This window comes from Phocoena sinus, chromosome 19 (genome assembly GCF_008692025.1).
Source record: "Phocoena sinus isolate mPhoSin1 chromosome 19, mPhoSin1.pri, whole genome shotgun sequence".
In the NCBI taxonomy this organism is placed as follows: domain Eukaryota; kingdom Metazoa; phylum Chordata; class Mammalia; order Artiodactyla; family Phocoenidae; genus Phocoena; species Phocoena sinus.
The window spans coordinates 43597266-43618288 of NC_045781.1; the positions used below are offsets into that span (position 1 = coordinate 43597266).

Below are 21023 nucleotides of genomic sequence, written 5' to 3' on the forward strand. Positions count from 1 at the left end.
CCATTTCCCTAGTTCTGGCTTTGCCATTGTTCTCCCGTGTTTCCCCTCTCTCCTGCAGGCTTTCTGTTCTCCTTTTCCATCTGGTTATTCCCCCTTTTTTAGTCTCTCCTCCCCGGATGCCCCCTGGGGTTCTTTGTTTATTTGTTCGTTCGTTTGTTCATTCATTCATTTATTCAACAGGTACACATTAATCCCCAACCATGTACCAGGCCCTGTTCTGGGCCTACATCCATGCACGAGGTAGACAAAACGTCCCTGCCCTCCTAGAGCTCCCGTTCTTTTCGGGGGCGGGGGGATGGATGATGAACGCAATGGATAAATTAGATGGTAGGCTAGAAGGTAGTAAATGCTATGGGGATAAACAGGGTCGGGTGAGGGGCCCCTTTGTTCTTTTTCGCTCTGCTTCCCGTGTTCTACTCCTCCTTTCTCTTCCTCATGTTTACATTTTCCTTCTTCTTGCCGGGCTTCTCCCGTCCTCCTCCTCTTACTCTGTCCTCCCTGCTTCTTCCTTCCTTCCCGTCCCTCCTTCCTCACCCCTCCCTGCCCCCTCCATTCTTTCTCTCAGTCCGCAGACAGTAGCAAGGAGGAGGTGCTCAGCTACTGTAAATAGTCCTTTCACTGGCATGGCAGAATTGCTCCAGACGCTTCTATTGATTTTCACTGGACTTAAAGCCTCACCTTTTTCTCTAATCATCTCATAATGGCTTTAGTATGAACAATCAGGTACAAACGGCCATAAATCTGCCCAGCCTCCCTCTACGTCCCTTCCACGCCCTCTCCCTCTCTTTCCGTTTCCCTCCCTGTTATTATTGTCAGTCTCTCTTCTTTCCTTTCACACCGTTTCCCACATCTTTGGGCCAGCGAGCGCCAGGTTTCTCCTGACCCTGAGCTACTTTCATCCCCTTTCTGCTCATGGTGATTTTAAATGGAGACTCCAAGTAAGGAAGACTCTCATCCTCTCCCCATGTCGGCCTCTGCCGAGATTGATAAGTGTGATTCATTTTACCATTGCTCGTCTCAGCTTGTCAAGAGACCTGGGTAACATGGATGAGAGACCATTTTAGGGAAAGGAGGAGAAAGCAGGCATGAGGTAGTGGGAATAGAATGTTCTGGAATTGGCTGCTGACTCTGGCACGATGGGCTCAAGCGTTGCAGAGGGGAGGGTCTGGGCACCCGTCACCCTCACCCCTTGCCCTCTGTGAGCAGGACCCTCCCTGGATGGCTTCACCGTGTGCCACCCTCCTCGCCATCGGTTTAAATCGGAGGTTTTCATTGGCCACAGGGTGGTGCCGGTGTGGTCAGGAAAACCCGATGGAGAAACCGGTGAAAAAAAGAGTTTCTGAAGGACCCAACTGAGTGCAGTTAGTACAGAGGACCCGGTGTGGCCCTGGAAGGTGGTATGCAGCTTTGATGGAGGTTGTTTAGAGGTGGCACGAAGCTGGCCTCTTCCATCTGAGGAAGAACATTGCCTTTCAGATGATAAAACGTGTGGGTTGGTGATTAGCTCTTCATGCTGTGGTCTCCAGTAAGAGTGGACCAGCCCTTGGATTTGCTTCTGAAGGGCCTGGAACCTGGAGGATTCGCTAAGTACATACCTTTTTGGTTCCCGGACCTCGTGCACTGGTCACACCTAGAGGGTCGGGCTGTGGTGGTTTCCAGGGCGGACGTGAGGGAAGCGGTTTGAGTGTTTCCGTCTGTGCTTTGCTGCACTAGCTCTGGATGCTCATCCCCTGCCTTAGTTTCCTCATTTTATATATATATATATATATATATATATATATATATATATATATATATATATATAGCGTGAGTATTGGGATGCAGGGTAGAATGTGGGAGCCAGCGCTCAGAGGGGAGGTGCCCAGGCAGTGCGTTTGGCTGGCACATCTTAGGGGTGACCTCCACCCACATTCGGGGCCGAATCCCCCGTGTCAGGAGCCGAAGGTCGTCAGTCTGGTCTCACTGGGTAACGAGTGTCCCCGTGACTCTGCTGTGGGGGTGGGGAGTTCTCCCACCCACTCCTGGATGTGACCCAGAAACTCAGCATCTCAGTGCCTGCCCCGGGCCTTTCTGTCCTACAGCGTGGCTGAGATAAACTCCTCTTGCCCCCGAGGGGGGTCCCTCTCACAGGGTCTTGTGAGTCCTCGGATTTGGGGTGGGGCTTGGAGGTGTTTGAGAGTCAGTTTTTCTCTAGGCCCTGGTGTGGCCTGTGGTAAATGGAGATTGATTGCATGTTATTTTTCCTCTTGCTAATGTAATCCATTAGCCCAGCACATGCATAATCGGTTTAGAGCACAGTTAACTGGATATAATCGAGTTCTTTACTGTCTGCTAGAGAAACAGCTCCAGATGCTGCTGACCCGGGAGGGCACCCGGCTTCTCACACACGGCCCCCCGCACTAACCCCTTCCCCAAGGCCGACCCTAACCCCCGCCCCACTCCCACGCCACCCACCCCATCTTGGTCCCCTGGCAAATTACTCACGATCGGTCGGGGAGAGACCCACACTTGCTTTCTGTTGCATCTGCTCAAGTGGTCGTGATGCATCCGACTTCCTCGTCGGACTCCCAGCCTCTCTTTGCCTTCCTCTTCCTTTGGCATGCTGAAGGAGACAGAGCAGCGGTCTCGGGAGATGCAAGCAGAAGTGTGGCTTTCCAGTCTGTCCTTGGACCACACACTGGTCCAGAGTCATTTCTCTTGGTGTCATAAATCCTGGCACGTACGTTGCTGGATTAGGACTGAGCTGTCTGAAAGCATGAGATAATTCCTAATCTGGACACGAGAGGGTTGGGCTAACCTGCGAAAAGGAGAAACTAGCGATACTCTCTCTTCTGGCTGGCTGGAATTGTCTAGTTTGGCTTATTGTGTGAGAGCAATTTTTAGATCGAGGTTAACGTTCATCGAATTCTTCCTCCCTGCCTCCTGGAAGTGAAGGAAAGTGGGGGTCAGCTGGGGAGCCCCAGGCGTCAGATGGAAGCCGTTTCCTTTTTTCTTTGCTCCCAGGTTACTTTTCTGAAGTGCTCGTGATTAAATTCCTTGAGTCTTTTTATTGGGTCTTAAATAGCCGTGGCTCTGGTCCAGCCCCCAGTGGTCGTATGTCCAGACCCTCACAGCTGCCGTTATGGGCACTGTGATAGATTGACACAGACACAGCGGGAAGGCCAGGGGCCCCAGTCAGGCTTAGAGGCTGAGCTCTTGGTTTTTTGCCTATAGTGATTCATCTGAGCCGAAGTGTTGTGGGAAAGGTACTCGTCTCGCATTAGGGCTTGAGCTCCAGAACGGGAATTCCTCACCTTACTGCTTTCCCACATAGATGTTTCACTCTTCTCCTAGAGGACCTGCTCCCAGGCCCCAATCTCCCACTCCTCCCCCACACAGAGATGCGGGGTGTTCTTGCTTGTCTTAAATAGGGGGGCAGCAGGTACTGCTAGCGACTGCCCTCCCCTCTCCTCCATGCTAGCGCAGATCCTGAGTCACTTTGTGGGTTCAGAGCTAGTGGGAGCTCTTCTGTGTTTATCTGGACTTGCCTGCTGTGTGGCTTCCCTGGTGAGCTCTCTGAAATTTGTAGTGTTTTCCGCTTGGGGGAGGAGGGTGCAGAAAGGGCAGTTGGAGATCAGTGCACACCTGCCAACTATTAGAATCTGTTTTTCACTTTGATGTTTTTCTTCACCTGAGAGTCATTGGGATGGAAATCCATCAACTTGAGCAGAGAGATTAAGACCCCACCAGAATCTATTACTCAAACAGTTCCCAGCTGAGTTTTCTTTGATTGGGCCCAGCCCAAAAGTTTCATATTAATCTTAAATTATACACAAAGAAGGTTGTCTACCACAGGGTTGGGTCTGGGCCCCATGTGAGCTGCATCAGGCCAGCTAGGCAAACCGGGGGGGAGATGCCAGATCTATTCGGTTTCCAGTAGGAGGTAGAGTATGGCACCAACTGACTGAACGATACTCACCCAAATTCTCCACATAGTGGGCTTTGATGCTTGCCATGCTGTTGGGATTACTCGAGGTAGAATGAAGGAAGAAACCCTCTGTCAGACTGCATTACTTTAGCATCCATCTTCTCAGTTCTTTCCCTGACGGGGTTCACTCTCCCAGCAGGGCAATAAATTCACCATAGGATGGATGGACAGATTGGAAGATGTACAACAAGTCAGAGGTTTGGTTTGCAATTTGCATTCTTCATGCTCCTTTATGGGTGCACGGGGTGGGGGTCTTAGGCACACATCTGCACGCTTCATGCCCACAGATGGTGACCGGCAGCCTTTGTGTTGCTTGGAAAGCGAAAAGCTGTCCCTCTTCCCTCCTCCCTCCTCCCTCCTCCCTCCTCGTCCTCTCCACCCTGATGTGGCTTCATGTTTGAAGCCCTGGTACAGGTGCCATCTGGTTTCCATCGTCACTCTGGAGCCAGTTTCCTCAAACCTTGCTTTCTCATTAGGTCGACTATTTTTTTTAAGTGCATACTTATGCCTTCTTCTCTCCATACCTTGGTGCTTTCAACCAAAAATGAAAGGCAGGGAATGTTTTCCTGTGGTTGATTTAGAAGGTGTGAAGGGCCAGACGCTTTGGTAAATTTGAGCACATTTCGCCTTCATGCCCTCCATCTCCTGGAGCAGCTGGGTGTCTGAAGTTCTTTTCCCTCACTTGATGGCTGGGCTCGTGGGATGGGGAGCTTCTGGGGCTGGGCTGGGAGACTGCATGCACATGGGCCCCATGGTCACCACTGGAGAGCCCGGTGTCGGCGGGGGGGGGGGGGGGGGGGGCTCTGGCGGTGTTTCTGGCAACATGATAACTTCAAGGGGACTCTGAGAAGGTTGAAAAGTCAAATCTTTTTTGGAGGCAGGGCTCGTGTTGGGACAGATTTAATCCTTCACTGCTGTATGGATTATGGCCAACATATGATATAGGAACGTGTGGCCAATGGGTGCAGTGTGAAAGATCGGCACCTCAGTGCAGTCTTGCCCTCCCTCCAAAACTATCCCACCCCCCCTCACCTGAATCCCTCTAGTGGGTGTCATTTCACTCAACACATTCGTTCAGCTGACGGCTTTAAGCACAAGCTTTGCCTAGATCCCTCAGGTTACTGGGTTGTACACACCTTCGTGTCAAGAAGGTTGGGTCGTTGTTACCTTTTGGCTCCTTGCTTTAGAAACCAGATAATGGAATTGAAATCTTATTAGATGAGCCTGTTTTTTTTAAAGTCCAGTAGTAAATATGCTGCCTGTTGAAAAACCAGTTTCATAACCATTAACCGTAACACTTTCCCCTTTTTTCCAAATGCTTTTAGTATTTTTATTTTCTCTTTTTTTTTTCCCCTGCATCCTTTTTGTGGATGGTAAAGAACTGATCAGACCCCTTTAGATTATTATTGTATTCTTAATTATTTCTTCAAGACTGGCATCCCATGTTTACCTCAAGTGTAAGCTAATAATAAAATGTGGCTTCCTTATTTTTATGGTAGAAATTATTAGTATGAGTAATGTGTGTTCACTGTAGAAAATTTGAAAAATCCAGGGAAGTATGAGAAAATAATCATCAGCCTAAACCCCATCATATGACAACATATTTTTCTTTCTTTCTTTTTGCATAACACAATTATATCTTTAAGTATTTTTCAGTACTTTTTAAAATGGAAGTCCTTTTTCTACTCTCCAGAAGCAAATCAATGTTATTTAGATTATCTCCTTTTGGTTTTTTTCCCCCTGTGCTTATACTGATAGAAATAATGTGTGCATGTGTATACACATACATACTGTTCACTTAAGAAATCCTTATAGACACATGCTGTGCTTTTGCCTTGCTTTCCTCATATAGCTTTTTATCCCGAAAATCATTTCAGGTTATTACGTATCGATCTAGCTCACTCTTTTTAGTGGCTACATAGTTTTCCATTTATTGACCAGGTCCTCGCTGATGTACATTTATGTTATCTGCAGTTTTGATCTTACAGACAGTGAGGTGTAGGGAACAGCTGTGTTCATACATCTCTCTACACTTGAGCTGTTCCAAGAAGTGGGCCTGCTGGGTTCCAGGGTGTCATGCCCGTAGATAGAGTACTTTCTAATGGCCCTTCAGAAAGAAGACCCTGTCAGAATATTATTCACATTGTTAAGAACATTTTAAATATTATTAAGTTTTAACTATTTTAAACATTTCAAGTTTTATTAAGAACATTTTGTCCCCTCCCTATATTAGGTGATGCTCAAACCCCTGCATGGTGACCGACACTACGTTATTTTTTTTGTTTTCATCCGGTTGGCGAATTTGTTCCAATGTGGGTCTCTTTAATTGTTAGATAGGGTGAACGTTTTTCATGCATTTATTGGCTGTGTGAATTTTTTCCTTTTAATATTTATTTATTTATTTTTGCTGCATTGGGTCTTTGTTGCTGTGTGCGGGCTTTCTCTGGTTGAGGCAAGCGAGGGCTACTCTTCGTTGCGGTGCGTGGGCTTCTCACTGCGGTGGCTTCTTTTGTTGCGGAGCACGGGCTCTAGGCGCGTGGGCTCAGTAGTTGTGGCTCGTGGGCTCAGTAGTTGTGGCTCGTGGGCTGTAGAGTGCAGGCTCAGAGTTGTGGCGCACAGGCTTAGTTGCTCCACGGCATGTGGGATCTTCCTGGACCAGGGCTCGAACCCGTGTCCCCTGCATTGGCAGGCGGATTCTTAACCACTGAGCCACCAGGGAAGTCCTGAATTTTTTTAAAAAATAAATTTATTTATTTATTTTTGGCTGCGTTGGGTCTTCATTGCTGCGGGTGGGCTTTCTCTAGTTGCGGCTAGCAGGGGCTACGCTTCGTTACGGTGTGCGGGCTTCTTATTGCGGTGGCTTCTCCTGTTGCAGAGCAGGGCTCTAGGCGCGTGGACTCAGTAGTTGTGGCGCACAGGCCTAGTTGCTCTGTGGTATGTGGGATCCTCCCAGACCAGGGCTCAAACCCGTGTCCCCTGCATTGGCAGGCGATTCTCAACCACTGCGCCACCAGGGAAGCCCGTCCTGAATTTTTAAAGAATGTTTATTTATTTGGCTGTGCCAGGTGTTAGTTGTGGCACGTGGGATCATCGTTGTGGCATGCGGGATCTTTAGTTGCGGCATGTGGCATCTAGTTCCCTGACCAGGGATCTAACCTGGGCCCCTTGCATTGGGAGCCCGGAGTCTTAACTGCTGGACCACCAGCAAAGTCCCTTGGCTGTTTGGATTTCTTTTTTTTTTTTTTAACATCTTTATTGGGGTTGTTTGAATTTCTTTAGTGGCTTTCCTTTTCATAGCCTTTGCCCTGTATTCATTCATTCATTCAGTTCATTCATTCATTTGGGGGCTTTGGTCTTTCTTGTGATTGGTTTGCAAGAGCTCTTGGTTTATCAGGGCCAGTGGTCCCTACTGTGCCGTGGAGGCTGCAGAAATTTCTCCGAGTCTTTTATTCATCTTTCTCTTAGCTTACGATGTGCTTCAGCCTACAGAAACTTTTTCGTTTGTATGTTGTCCAACGTGCATGTCTGTTTCTTTATCCTTCTTACTCTTCTCTTTTTCCAGGGAGGCTCTCTCTCGCTGCTAATGTTATAAAATAATAACAGTAATAGCTAGCTCCTATGCTCACAACAGGTGACACTTATCGCAAGCAGGTACTATCTGTCATACCTGCTTTGCAGGATTAATTGATCTACTCTTCTCTTGACCCACCTGTTTTCAAATGGGGGAACCCGAGGCAGAGGGCGTTACAAGTCACCAGCTAGTGAGTGTCGTTGGAGTGGGTCTTCAAACCCAGGCAGGTGGGCACCACTTGACTGATAGTTTCTTCAATACTTTCTCCCCCTGTTTAAGACTTTAAGTTTGGGGGAATGTATTTTGTATATGGTACATTGTAGGACTCTGTTTTTGTGTGTTGTGTGATTTAGGACCATGTTCTCTTTCAAATTGGATGGTTGGTTGTCCAACAGATTCTTAAATAGCCATTCTTTCCTTGCTTGTGTGAAAAGCCCTGTGTATCATCCCCCGTCTGTAGATCTTACAGAGCACCTCCCGAATACTTTGCAGATTTGGGTCAGTCCACGCATATTTCCGGAGTATTGCTTGTCGAAAGCACTGAGACGCAAGAAGAGGGAACACACAGGCGGTTCTCTTTTCCAGGCATGTAAAGCCCTGTGGATGAGATTTCTTCCTCTCTCCTTTTCCCCTTCCTCTCTGGTGCATTCCCCAGGGTGAAATTTCTTAGATTAATTACCTTCATCTCAAATACACTGGGATGAGGGAGTCTCCAGGAGAGAAGGGGGCTTGAGAGAGGGACCAAATTTTTTATTGTTTCTTAGTGGAGACTGTGGGTCTCACCTCTTTCTTTCCTTTTTTTTTTATAAATAAGACAGAGAACAAATACTGAAAGTCTGAGAATTTCCCTTTTCTGAAGCTCTTACTTGGATAGCAGGGGGATAGTGTGGCTGTGTCCGCTTATTTCCAGGAGGAGCTGTTTTCAGCTACTGGTGACAAGTCTTTTGGATTCCGGAGAAGGTGTGCCATGGCCCCGACTCAGGAGCGGGGTCGTCTAATTTCAGAAAATCTAATAACTACCGCTTTGTCGAAATACTTGAAACCCTACCACGTCGGCTCTTCCCCGCCCCAGAAATCCTTAAGCTCAAAGCCCTAGGCCTTCTTGGGAAAGAAAAGTCTCACAAAGTATCCATCCCCTCCAGCCCAGCCCCGTGGAGAGGAGTAAGCCATACTACTTGTGGAGTTCTTTGCACGAATGCCACCTGCTGTCTTAGGGTGGTCTGTAACCCTAAGAATTTTGCTGCAAGTGTTCCATTGCCTCCACATTCCAGAATAATCCTGTGTGTTACAGTTGCTCCAGGTAAACCCTGTCTGGGGGAAAGCGGTGCCAGCTAGCAGGGGGCAAAGACCTAAACCCAATTTTGAGTCCTTTCAACTTGCTCAGGGCTTGGACTAAAAGGACAAATTTGCATACATTTAGCCCCAACAGGTGTTTCTGGTTTTTTGTTTTGAAAGGGAAATTGTAAGGGAACAATTACGCATTGTCAGGAACACTGTCAGAAGGCAAGAGTTTTTAAAGAATTACATAATACACCTGAACCATAGTCTTCATTCCTTTTTCAACATAACTTGAAACTCTAAATGCTATTTAGGTGCAGGGTGGGAAAGGCTGTTGCTATGAAAACCCTTTCGGTAGCACTAACTGAGTCATTTAATACTTTAATATTTAATAAAATTAGGTTTCCAGCACTTTTTTTTTTTAAGCAGCCATGTTGTAGGGTGAACGTTAAAAATGTTAAAAGACAAAAAAAAAAATCTGTTGCTCACAGAGATGTTGGAGGTTATTGAAACCAGCAACATCAGGCTGGTGACCCTGAGGAGGACTGAAAATCCCACAGCAGGGACCTCAGGGTCAAGTTGCCAAATTTAGCAAATAAAACTGTGAAATACCCAGTCGAATGTAAATTTCAGACAGACAACAAGTAATTTTTTGTTATAAGTATGCACCATAAAATATAATTATATTTACTTATCTGAAATTCACGTTTACCTGGGCGTCCTGTGTTATCTCTGGTAACTCTTCCTCTGGATGGTGAAGAAATTCTTTCCTAGTGTCCTACCAACTGGCCGGGTGGGAGCGTAAAGAGAGATAAGTGGCTTCCTTGTTGGTAAAGCCTCTGTTTTTTTTTTTTTTTTTAATGGGTCCCAACAAAAGAGGAAAATTACAAAGGCCTGTAGTGATGATTTCCAATTTTTGTTATTTATAGAAAACTCATATCCGATTTTCACATTTTCTACATTAAATAAATTGCTTTTCCTATAATGAAATCTGAAATTTTCTCCAGAGCTATTTGTTAAGATTTGCTTTTCAATAATTTTTTCATTATTTCCTTTTATTTGAAGTGCTTTCATGCTGCACAGCGAGACGGACGGCAGGATGCCCAGTTCAGTTCGTTGCAATCTTGCCAGAGGCTTCCACTGTCCTTGCTCACGCTTGGCTCCTTGGGCCTCTTTCTGCATTGTTATTTGTATGTAAGTGGTAGAAATTCACAGCCCTTGAGCATCGGCTGTTGTCGATGGCACGGCTCTGCCCTTCCACAGGTAGGACTCTCCGAGGAGACGCTGAAAGTGGGTTTGAATCAGGACTAATCATCAAGAATGATTAAGGAACCTTCTCTAGGGTCTGTATCCTCATTTTGTAAGAGGGAGACTAGTTAGAAGGTTAGAAATGTTTATCTACTGATAGTATTTGAGTTGTAACATGTTAATTAGCAGGGCAGGTTCCCAGTCCCAGGACGAGGGCCTCCAAAGCATATCTGGTCTCTTAGGTCAACAGTTTTAACCACCATTTCGTTTGCTGGGTCAGCCTGTGTGTTGGACTTGCGGGGAGGATTTCTCATGTCCTTGCTGTCTCTGTTGAGTCTTCTCTTTCTCTCTCTGACCACAGGCTCCTTCTTGAGGATTGTTGGGCCCTTGTAGCCGCTTCTGAGCCAACCTCTGGACTTCCCTGGGTGACGTATCATACCAGGTTGTCCTTCTTTTCCTACGGAAGACAGGGCCCTGGGACCCCTGGTTCTGGGATGGGAGTGTCCCTGCACCTGTCACCTTGATTTGCTCTCCTGCTGCTGGTTTGGACCCCAGCACTTAGGACGCCATTCCCTGGTTTGGTCTATGGGACACCAATAAATGGGAAGGGGATTTCTCCCTCTGGGTCAACGGCATTTATTGAGTCTGATTTTGTGCTGAGCCCTGAAGTAGGATTTTTGACTCGGGCTGATAAATCTTGTAACATGTTACTTAAAAACATCTTTTGTGTAGGGAGCTCATAGTGAGTGGCATGCGCTGGGAGTGTGTTTTACCTCCAGCGTCTGTGCTCTGTGACAGGGACCCCAGTCCCTGCATCTGTCTGTCTGCCTTTTCACGTTGATCTTGCGTCTGAATCTTCGTCCTTTTGGAAGAGTGCCCAGGGCGACGTGAGCAGACACCAGGTGTAGTTCTGAGTTAGGAGAAAATCACTTTCCCAAAACCTGTGGCACACAGGTCATACCTGTGTGGGGCTGGAACTTCTTTCTGGTCTACCCTTACTTCCTTTCTCTCTTCTTCCAGCCAAAAATCTGGAAAGATCCCACAACCAACCACAGCCTTGCTGATACCTGCCCTCCTGTGACAAGTAGGGAGGACAGAATCCCAAATGACCTCAAGGCTTTTCCAGCAGGATTCTGTCCCCCTTAACTGTTGGAGGAGCACCAGTGCCCCCAGGCTGGGGGTTGGTCTTGTGGTCTTGCGCACACATGTGGACTGTACTCAGTTCCTCTTTTTGGCTTTTATGTTAATGTATCTTAGGGCTTTTGGGACAGTGGGAGCAATAATGTTGGGATTTGGTGTTTGCTCCCGGGTTCCCTTTGGCCCTTGCGAGGGAGGGCTGGGTCCCTGCAGAGAACCTGCAGATGAGATGTGGATGTCGGTGCTCCTGGAGATCTAGGAGAGGCTTTGATTTTATTTACGGCAGAGACTGTCCTGGTGGCATGACCCCGTCTCTCTTTAGAACATGTTTTGCTGATTTAAAATAGGACTCATTTGAGTTCCTGACTCTTCGTGAACCTTTGAGTATCGTGGGCCAGGAAGGTTCTCTGACGAGCATCGCATGTTTCTCCGGCACTCCGCGTATGTGTGGCGGGAGATAAAGGGTCACCCCAGATGGTCACCCCCATGCCAGGGTGGTTTTCAGGGTAACCTTCCCACCTCTGCTCGGCCTTCCCATTTCTGTATTTCCCTTCTCCCACCAGCTCTCTCGCTTTCTAAAATCATTAAAGATGATGGAGCCTGGGGAGCATTCCTAGGTTCTTCCAGTCAGCCAAGCCAGGAGGTGTGGGTCCCAGGACTGTGATTTCCTCAGTGTCCTAGACATGAGTCAGTGAGTGTGACTCTGCAGCCAGCTGTGGTTTAGGAAGCGCTGTGGGGAGCGATTTGGCCGGAGGCATCTGCTTGTGTGTGTTTCTTTCACTTCTGGTTCTCAGATTAGGATCCAAGCATTTTTCATTATTATTATTTTTTTGTCCAGTCTGGGTTTCTGTTAGTGATGGCCACAGCTGCCAGTGTGGGAAGACCAAACCATTTCTCCAGGGACAAGAGTTCTGTAAAGTAGTCCAGTCTCGTCGTGTCCAACTTTGAATCCGTATCCCACCTCTCCATCTCCGTCATCTTGCTGCGATCGTTTGCATTTCTGGGCCTTCGCCACTTTGAGTTTATCCAGAGTTCAGGCTCGGGGCATCTGTGGGTTTGTTCTGAGGTGGCGAGTTCTTGAGTCATTCTTCCTCTCTGACTTTTTCCCCTCTGACGTTCTAGCACCCAGAGGACCCCAAAAGTCACCGAGACACGCCTTCCGCGTTCTCAGTGCCTCCCACAAACACTGTCACATGCTTTTCTCCTTTGCCTGGTCCGCTCTTTATTCCTCTTTGTACATGGCATTTGGAATAAAATCTCACCTGGGGAAGTCTCAGACAGCAGCAACAAAGCCCAGCTCCGCTGAGGGGAGACTAATTACACAGCTAATTAATCCAACAGATGTCACTGTAAATGCTCGTTTCTTTGTAATTTGGATCTACATCGCCGAGATAGGCTTTGGGCCCCACTGGAAATGTCCTTTTTATCAGACTTTAAGGAAGAACATATTTCCGGCCTCACCTTTATGCTCTTGTGACACATCCCTGGTTTTCCAGAAAGCTCTCCCCCGCTACAGCAGCCACAGATGGTGTCCCTGCCCTGAGTGCATGTCACACCATTTGCCACCAGGCTCGTCTCTTGTCTCACGTTGTTAGTTTGTTTCTCCACCTGGTTTGTAAACCTCTTCAGAATGTCAGCTGCCTTAACCAGTGTTCATCTCTCGAGAATGGACCACGACACAAGACAAGCAGACACCCAGAGATGGTCACCAGTTTCTTTCCCTTTGCTTCCTTGTCTTTCCTGCAAGCAAGTTTGTTTGTGATGAATGCAGCAGAAGAGTGTTTGAAAGGGACCATTTGGATGTCAGATGGTGAAGAAGCCTAGAACACCTGTGATTTGGTTAGTGAAATCGAAAAACTCACAGATGGAACAACCACAGGGTTCTTGGAGGTGGGGGAGGGGTGTCAGGAAGCAGGAGGGAGGTGGTGATTTTGTTTCCTCCCTGCTCAGGGATATGAGTGGAACAGACAGGATGCAAGGCTCTGCTTTCTGCAGGCGGCCTGGGGGCGCTGTGCACCATCGCTGGTGGTCCTGGGCCGCAGGCTGGCAGCCTGTGCCTGCAAGAAGCTGCATAGTTCCTAGTTGGGGGTATTGCCACCCGCCCAAGGCCGTGATGACTGAGTTCTGTTTGCTGACGTCCCCTTGGCCTCCCTTGGTCATGCCCGCCTGTGAGTGAAGTCACAGTGTCCCCCCCTGGCTTCTGTGACACCAGTCTTCTGGTTTGTCTTGTCCCTCTCTGGCCCGTCTCCTTGGTCCCCTCGCTGGCTTCTGTTACTCACAGTAAATGCTAGAGTCCCCAGGGCTTGGCGCAGGCCCTCTTCTTTTTTCTGTTTGTAATTCTCCCCAAGTGTCATGTTCAGCTTTTAAACAACATCTCCCTTCTGGTGACACTGGAATCACGGTCTTGAAGCCTGGGCTCTCCTTTTATCTGCCTCTGTACTGGGCCCTTCTGCTGAATGTCTGACAGTTGACTCCTCAGACTCAGCATGGCCTGAAGAGAAGTCTTGCTGGCCATGTGACTCCCAAGCCCCTTTCTCCCGCGGGCTCCCTTGGTCGGGGCCCTGTCAGTCTACCATTTGCTCAAGCCTGACAGCTGGGAGTTATCGTGGCCACCTCCTCCTTTCACTCCCCTGCAGCCAAATCATCACTACATCCTGCTGACCCCACCTTCAAGGTATGTTTCTGCCACCTTCCCCGTTGTCTCTCACTGTGTCAGCTCTCTCCTGGCCGCTCCTCTTGCCCCTTAGAATCCACTCTCCATGCAGTGATTTCATGAAGAGGAAAATCAGGTCATATCACTCCCCTGCAAAGACCCAACAGTGGCTTTCCATCCCACTTAAAATAGAAGCCAACCTTTCTACCTTGGCTAACAAACCTCCTTGTGACCTGGACTCCACCCACCATACCAACCTCATCTTATAACACCCCCTCCCCTTCCCATGACACTTCTGCCGCACTGGCCTCCTGACTGTTCCTTCAGCGGGCCAAGCTGGGTACCTCCTGCTGGGCCTTTGCACTTGGGGTTCCACTGTCTGGAATGTGCTTCCTTGACCTCGACATCCAGCTCTAGTCCTCAGAGAGGCTTCCCCTGACCACCCACTCTCAACTAGTTACCGAGAGTAGCTCCATCTGAGTTTACTTCTCTGCATTGACAGTTACTATGTATTTTTCTTATTCGTTCATTTATTTATTTGTCTACCAAAAGATCGGCTACCTCGGTGGCCTTATTAATGGCTATATCCCTGGCATTTAGAACAGTGTCTGACACCAAGCTCAGTAAATACTTATTGAATGACCAACGTACTAGCAGAACGTGCCCGCGGTTTCTCCTCCGCTCTAGGATCTAGTATAGCAGTGTAGTCTGAACGCTTGGCTTCACATAATTCAGAGTCCAGAAGCACATGTCAGAGCAAACTGGACGTCATGTGTGGACCAGAGCTTTCCAGAGCTGTTTATGACCATGTTATTTACCATCAATTCTGTGCAGCTTTTTTCTGTACTGACCCACTGAGAAACAGTCCTGGGACTGTTGGGCAGCTTGTGTCCAAGTATTTTGAAAATTCCTACATGCAGCTGGCCTTGGCTCTGTGTCCCTAAACTCTACCAGCCCAAATCACACCTCTTTTCACTCAGCAGTCATAGAGATTGATGTTGAGGTAGAAAAAGTGATGACACTTTCCTCCTACTTCCTATGATAGTCTATTTTTACAGTGGTCTTTCTCCTCTACTCAATTACAAGACCCTTTACAGCAGGATTTGTTTAGTCTTATCCAACTTTGTATCCTTCCCAGTCCTGCAGGTATTAGATAGTCAGTCAGTGTCAATTGAAGATTTGATACCAAAGACAAAAATCTTAAATATAGAAACTTAAAGATTAGGTTCAGTCCTGAAAAGTCTACTCCTTCTGTTTCCTTAGAATCTTCTCTGTTCACCCTCCAGCTCTTTGTGTCTAAATGATGCTGGTTAGCCCCATATCTGGTTTTCTCCAGGAGAACCACTTGGCAGAATGTATTCCCAGTAAGAGAGGAGCTCCAATCTCCTTCTCTCCTCCTGCCCCACGTTCAAGCTGCACATCTATGAACACCTTTTTTTAAAAAATAAATTTATTTATTTTGGCTGTGTTGGGTCTTCGTTTCTGTGTGAGGGCTTTCTCTAGTTGCGGCAAGTGGGGGCCACTCTTCATCGCTGTGCGCGGGCCTCTCACCATCACGGCCTCTCTTGTTGCGGAGCACGGGCTCCAGACGTGCAGGCTCAGTAATTGTGGCTCACGGGCCCAGTTGCTCCGCGGCATGTGGCATCTTCCCAGACCAGGGCTTGAACCCGTGTCCCCTGCATCGGCAGGCGGATTCTCAACCACTGCGCCACCAGGGAAGTTCTAAACACCTTTAATACTGGCTTCTTTAGGGCTGTGCTCTTAAACTTTGTAAACTTTGTTGACTAGAATACAAAAAGAGATACGTTTTAATTGGTGACCTAGCACATACATATAGAGAGATATTTTATATATATAGCTGAAACAAAAGTCTTACAAAATCATTTTATCCTTACTACATGTGCTGCATTCTGATACTTTCTTTTCTATCCTATTCCTTTTTTTTTTATGATTCACCAATGCAATGACTCTCTACCCAGGGAGGAGGGGCCTGCCTGGCCCAACCCTCAGAGATTCTGATTTCCCAGACTGTGGGTTTCTAATAGCTCCAGGTTCAGAACCACTGCACTGAAGGATCAGGAACTGCAGTTTGAAAAACATTGTCACGCAGGATACAAAGAAGGGTTGATCGGTGCCAAAGTTATCCAAGTCTGGAAGGAGTTAGAGGGACAGAGAAATCACAGCCAATTGGTTAGATCAGAACAGACCTCCTGGAAGGAGGGAAGCTGGAGTTTGTTTGGGCAAGCTTTGAAGAGGGAATGATCACATAGACGGGCAAGCTGGACAGCGGACAAAGGCAGATTCATCTCTTCTACATACTAAACCCGAGGCCGTAATTCTAAACTGATTTTTGTGACTGGTGCTTCCTTTCATGCACTGTGGTGGTCACTATAACTTCTCAGAAGAAATCATTGTGACCCACACATTTCATACTAGTAACACACTGGAATTGGGGCCTCTTCAGTATTGTATTAGTAAGGAAGTCTGCTCAAATAATCGGTTAAAATAATACAAAATATTTTTTAAAAGCACCCCATAAACAAATATTGAACTATAGTTAACACCATGTGTGCTAAAGTATTTGTGGGGGCTGGGGGAGTGGTGCAAAGTATTTGTCTGCAGTTAACTTTGAAATGCATCAAAAATGGAAGCTTCATTGATAAATGGATATTATATTTATATATAGCAAGCTAATATATATGTACATATATATGTACATATACATATACAAACTAATATATATACAGACTAATGTGTGTGTGTGTGTGTGTACATATATATATATATATATATATATATATATATATATATAGCAAAGTATTTTAGCATCTGGGTGATAGATAAGTGTCTACTCTACGATTTTTTTTCAATTCTTCCCTATTACTGAACATTTTCATAATATAACATGAGTGTAGAATTCTAAAACCTGATGGTTAGGTGGTATTTCTACTCTGAAGTCCACACGTGGAAGCTGCAGGTTCACTGTGAGGTGTCTTCTCCATCCACACTGTCCTCCCCTCTGCTCCCACGCAGATGTTCTGTTGTGTCTCTGAAGGTCGGGCTCAGATACTTCTCTCTTTTTCAGGCAAGTGCATATATTTCGCTGGAGGCAGAAACCCTCCCCAACTGAGAGGTCTCCAACCACTGCAGGAGAGGCAGTGGGAATTGAAGAGGCTGTTGGTCATTCCAGAAGTTTCAGATGCTCACTAGATGCCAGGCGCTAGAAAACTTCAAGATAGGCTGCCTGTGTATCTTAGGGGAAAGCCAGGTAGCTCTTGGGGTTTTAAAGAGGGAGAGGCTTCCTGGTGTCAGGCTGCCTGCGTTTGAATCTTAGCTCCTGCCCTTCACAGATGTGTGGCTTTGGACGTGAAACGTAATCCCTCTGTGTTCTTCCACTGTGAAACGGGCTCCTGAAACGACCTGCCTGGTAGGACTATTGAGCGAATTAAATGTGATCCTACCTGGGACGTGCCTGCAGTGCAGTCGGCACACGGCACAGAACAATTTGCTCTTCTCTAACAGTGCCACTTTCCTGCGTTAGATTTTCTGTTGTCTTACGTAGACCACGTAATTGAAGTTACTTTATAATTTGGTTTTCATCAGTTTTGAACTTGGCACGCTTTTTGTTTAGGGGACAGAAAGGCTGGTGGGGTTTTTTGGTTTGCAGGAGGGAGAAAGAATTTCCCTTGAGCGATGTGACCAATGTGTAGTGAAGACTTTGGGCAATAATTTAACCTCGGTCAGTCAGCTGTGGTCCCATGGGAGGAATGAGGGGCTGGGAGGGACCACTAGGTTCCCTTTCAACACTAAGAGTGTGTGTCTGCAGGATTTTTTTTTTTTTAAGGGAATACATCAGCCTCTTCTATGTAATGCAGCGAGAAGTGATCTAGTGAAGTACTTAGGAAAGTTAGAAAGTGATCCAAGTCCAGCTTGATTTTGGCTACTCCTTCTTTGACTCCTTCTCTGTGACGTGCCTAACAGGTCTTCAGCTGTGAGAGGAAAGAGCAGTGAAGTTACTTTTACCGACATGATTTTATAGTGTTGTCCTGCCTAACCTGGGGGACCTTGGGGACTTCAGAGCTTGATTTTTTTAAGCAGGCCTACCCCGCAAGCCCCAGTACACCCATATTTCCCTTGCGTGACCAAAACTAGGTGCAAGTAAGAATTGAGGCTTGGAAACTGGTTCAGAGTACACGGCATACTCAGAACTGTAGTCTCTGTTTTTCCCCTTCCCTTATATACATTATTTTCTGATTAAAGCTAATGCAGGTTCACTCTAAAGAAATTATAATCCAGAAATGCACAGCATGGAGGGCAAAGATTGAAAAGTGAAGGTTACATTCTAGTTAAACGGGAATGTATTTGGCTTTGGCGTCTCTTTAATGTCTTGTATTTGTGCCTGTTTACGTTTTGTAACCTTGGCAATGCCACAGACTATCGTAAAGGGGGAACAGCCTCTGAACACAAATGAAGTATTAGCCAGAGCTGCAAAGCTGCCTTACCCACCTTGCCTAAGTGAATTCATTTATGTTGAAAACCACAGTGTTGGTGGCATGGATGGCTTAACATTGCCTTGGGACTCTTCTTTCAGTGTTTACATTCACTGTAGCGAACACCTGCAGTCAAGTACGTAAAACGTTTCCATGGCAACTGTTTGTTATCCATTAATTTACAATATTCCAAAATTTTTCTTCAGCTGAAACTTATTTTCTTTAAACTGTGCATTCCTTTATTTGTACATTGGAAGTTAATCTCCTTGGCTACTCAAGTTATGGATGTTTTCTCCCTACCCCACCTCTTTTGAAAGCTGTTTTTTTTTTTTTTTTTTTTTTTTTTTTTTGGTTTTATGAACTAAATGGCTAAACCTGGGATCTCTGATTACAGCTCTGAGTCAGTAAGTGGGAAGAGAGGCCTCCCTCCTTGATTTGAAAGAAACAAGACTTAATGTGAAACAATCTTTAACATCTGAAACGATGTGCAACAGAAAAATCTCACCAAGTTCATTGCCTGCCTGATGATTAGATCAGCATGAGCGGATCTGGCAAGTATACTTGGGAAACAGAGCAGCTTTTTGTCATTCGAATGGTGAATTTAATGGCTACTCTTGAGGACTGCGTTTCGGGCAATGTAAGTTTCACGCTGGTGTCCAGAGGCCTGTAAGGAATGTATCCACCGTTGACGTTTGGAAACACCTACGGAATGAAATGCAAATCAACGGCAGTAACATGCTAAGGCTGCACATTTGGACACAGATGAGGAAATGCAAAAGGACGTTTTGCATAGCAACACTCACTTCACATGTGCTTATTACCACTAACCATGATATTCTGATGTGCAGGATGTGGGGCATCGTTATGCCACACAACTATTACTCCTTGGGTGAAATTTTACATTTTACAACTATCGTATGCGAGTCTTTTGCATTTCTCACACACTCGGATGTGGGTAACGATTCTGTCATTTATCTTCAGTATAATCATAACCTTCCTTATTTTGGAAGCGTACAGGCATTATCTTTGTTTTCTTTCCTAGTAGGTTTTATGGGCATTTCTAAATGTTATCGACACTGAGCGGTTTCTCCCAGTTGACGGTGGCAGGTGAAGGCAAACGCTAGTTTGGTTTTGTTGCTGGAGAGCTTGACTTACTGTTGTCTTCCTAGCTATTTCAGGTTTGAAGCGTGTCCTGGTCATTTTGGGCGTTAGGGCTTTCGCACCTTGTGTCCTGGTCCTTTTGGGTGTTAGGACTTACGTTGTCTTCCAGATATACTTTGGACTTAGAAAGCCTGTCTGTAAGCATAGATCACACAGAGTTCATTACCCTCCCCGCCCACCCACCCCCAATTTAAAAAATAAATTTACTTTTGTTTTCTTTGTTCTCCTCCAATTCTAAATAGTTTGGCAAAGATTTTTAAGAAGAATCTTAAAGGAGTACTTTATCAGAGACCACTCCTCTCTCATGGAGTAATATGAAGAGTGGACAGGAAGCTGTGTCTGTAAGGGGAGTGGGTGTGAAGTATGTTATATAATATATATGTGTATATATATATTCTAAGTGACGCTTTCTTTTCATCGTCTCCCCCTTTTCACGTTGGGGGTCTCGGAGCCCAGCGCATCCCTGTGACTGTAGTTGATTCAGCGTAATTGATGCGCTCTCATTTCCCACAGCTGATGAGGATTATATCAGCTTGGTTTAACAGTCTCATTTTCTGCTCCCAGTGCACACTTGTTTTAATGTGTTTCAGCTAATGAGGTAGAAGAGAGAACGAGGTGTTACTGTTTATACACAGACAGTGAGCTTGTGTGGAGAGCCCTGCTACAGCCCACGTGGCCCTGGGCGTCCTCGGGGGCGGGTCCCACAGAGCGAAGCCACCTTTTTGGAACATGTTTTTTTTGTAGCTAAAGATAATGATCATTAGCCGTAAGCTTTGCCAGATAGTCTTCTTTTTTTTTTTTTTTTTTTTTTTGCGGTACGTGGGTCTCTCACTGCTGTGGCCTCTCCCGTTGCGGAGCACAGCTGCTCCGCGGCATGTGGGATCTTCCAGGACTGGGACACGAACCCGTGTCCCCCGCGTCGGCAGGCAGACTTGCAACCACTGCGCCACCAGGGAAGTCCCACCAGATAGTCTTCTTAATACTTCTCTCTTCTCAGTGTGTCTCTCGTGTGTCATGATGAGAAGTTAAAAGGTGTCTCAGAGCTCAGGGTGCAGTTGAGTGCATTGATCAAAACCCCCCCCCACCCCCCCCCACCCCCGCCAAAAAGCTTCGTTAAACTCCAGGTTCCATCCCCCAGCCCCAGGCCCCTAGGTGGACCCTTCCCCACTAACAGTCAGTACATTTGAAGTAACTCAAGTGAGACCATTTTCAGAAGTCTAAGAGCAACCATACCTGGGAGTGGGGAATGCTGAGAGTCTGAAATAGGCACTGAGAATTTGTATTTTATGAGCTATGGGTCAGAACAGTGTTATTGGTAGGGATGGCGGAAGAGGTGGAAGAAACTTCCAGGGTGGTTTTCTGTGAGCAGGGGTCTGGTCTGGGTCATGACGTGGCTCTTGCTTCTTCGGGAGGTGGGGCACCGGAGGTTGGAGGCTGGTGTAATCGAGGTACAGATGCTGCCGCCCTCCCTCCCTCCCTCCCTCCCCCACCCCCTTCTTCAAGCCGCTTGGTGAGCAG

The 21023-nt window shown here is 46.7% G+C and overlaps 1 protein-coding gene across 1 annotated transcript in view; it reads left to right on the forward strand.

The window, feature by feature from the left end:
• Positions 1–21023, forward strand: part of ZFHX3 (zinc finger homeobox 3) — a 241888-nt gene that overhangs the window by 84137 nt on the left and 136728 nt on the right. The gene's annotated exons all lie outside the window — the stretch shown is intronic.